This window comes from Nyctereutes procyonoides, unplaced genomic scaffold, assembly GCF_905146905.1.
Source record: "Nyctereutes procyonoides isolate TBG_1078 unplaced genomic scaffold, NYPRO_anot_genome, whole genome shotgun sequence".
Lineage (NCBI taxonomy): Eukaryota > Metazoa > Chordata > Mammalia > Carnivora > Canidae > Nyctereutes > Nyctereutes procyonoides.
Genome location: NW_026575111.1, coordinates 540,392 through 542,586, shown reverse-complemented (window position 1 = coordinate 542,586; position 2,195 = coordinate 540,392).

Below are 2,195 nucleotides of genomic sequence, written 5' to 3'. Positions count from 1 at the left end.
ACCTGCCCTTGCTCCCCTGCACCAGCCACCCTGCACCCTGAGCTCCTGGGTGACCCCTGCCCCTCCTGCTCCTCCACCTGCCCTGCTCACCTGAACCTGCTCCCATGCTCCCTGAGAACCTGGGGTGACCCCAACCTCTATGCTTCCCCACCTGCCCTGCACACCTGCAACAACCCCCGTGCTGCCTCTGATCCTGTGGTGACCCCTGCACCTCCTACTCCCCCACCTGCCCCTGCTCTCCTGCACCTGCTTCCCTGCTCCCTGTGCTCTTAGGGTGACCCATACCCCTCTGGTCCCCCACCTGCCTTGTGCACCTACACCAGCTCTGCTGGTGCCTGAGCTGCTGGGGTGACCCCTGCCCCTCCTGCTCCCCACCTGCCCCTGCCCTCCTGCACCAGGTCCCCTGCTCTCTGAGCTCCTGCGGAGACCCGTGAACCACCTGCGCACCCTTTTACCCCGGTCCCCTGCACCAACTCACCTGCTGCCTGTGCTCCTGGGATGACACCTGCCCCTCCTGCTCCCCTCCTGCCCTGCTCCCCTGCACAAGCTCCCTTCTCCCTGGGCCCTGGGGTGACCCCTGATCCTCCTGATCCCCCACTTACCCCTGGTCCCCTGCATCAACTCACCTGCTGCCTGTACTTCTGGGCTGACCCTTGCCCCTCCTGCTCCCCATCTGCCCTGCTCACCTGCACCAGCTCCCTGATCCCTGAGCTCCTGGGATGACCCCTGCCCTTCCTGCTCTGCCACCTGCCCTTGCTCACCTGCACCCACTCCCTGCTCCCTGGGCTCCTGGGGTGACCCCCACCGTTTTTGTTCCCCCTCTTGCCCTGCTCACCTGTACAGGCTCCCTGCTCCGTGGGCTCCTAGGGTGACCCCTGCCCTTCCTGTTACCCCTCTTGCCTCTGCTCTCCTGCACCAGCTCCCCTGCTCCCTGAGCTCCTGGGTGACCCCTGACCCTCCTGCTCCCCCACTTACCCCTGGTCTCATTCACCAACCCACCTGCTGCCTGTGCTCCGGGGCTGACCCCTGCGCCTCCTGCTCCCCACCTGCCCTACTCACCTGCACCAGCTCCCTGCTGCCTGATCTCCTGGGGCGACCCCTGCAATTCCTGCTCCCCATGTACCCTGTTCACCTGCACCAGCTCCTCTGCTCCCTGGGCTCCTGGGGTGACCCTGCATCTCCTGCTCCCCATCTACCATGCTCCCTTGCACCAGCTCCCCTGTTCCCTGAGCTCCTGAGGCTACCCCTGTCCCTCCTGCTCCCCACCTGACCTGCTCTCCTGTACCTGCTCCCCTGCTCCCTAGGTCTCTCAGGTGACTCCTGCCCCTCCTGCACTCCCACCTGCCCTGCTCCTCTGCACCAGCTCCCCTGCTCCTTGGGCTCATGGTGTGATCTCTGCCCCTCCTCCTCCCCCACCTGCCCCTGCTCACCTACAGCATATCCCCCTGGACCCTGAGCTCCTCAGGTGACCCCACCCTCCTGTTCCCCGACCTCACCTGCACACCTGCACCAGCTCCCTGCTCCCTGAGCTCCTGGAGTGACCCCTGCCTCTCCTGCTCCCCACCTGCCAACGACCCCTGCACCAGCCTCCTGATGCCTGGGCTCCTGGGGTGACCCCTGCACCTTCTGCTCCCCCATATGTCCTGCTCCCCTGTACCAGCTCCCCTGCTTCCTGAGCTCCTGGGGTGACCCCTGTACCTCCTGCTCCCTACCTGCCCTGCACAACCACAGCAGCTCCCCGGCTCACTGACCTCGTGGGGTGAACCCTGCCCCTCCTGTTCCCCATCTTCCCCATGCTCCCCTGCATCAGCTCCCTGCTGCATGAGCTTCTGGGGTGACCCCTGTCTCTCCTGCTCCCCACGTACCCTGCTCCCCTGCAATAGGTTCCCTGCTCCGTAAGCTCCTGGGGTGACCATTGCCCCTCCTTCTCCGTCACCTGCCCCTGCTCACTTGCACCACCTCCCCTGCTCCCTGAGTTCTGGGGGCTGCCCTCTGCTCGTGCTGCCCCCCTTGGCTCCTGCTCACCCGGGCTTCTCTCTCCTGGTCCCAGGATCTCACGGATACCGCAGCCCCTGCCCTCCTGTCTTAGGATCTGTCCCCAGGGCTCCCTGAGCACCACCCAGTCTCTGTGTGTTCCAGGTCTGCCCTTGCCCTGTGGCCTGCCTCACACCCTGTGTCCCGGATTGGATCCTGCC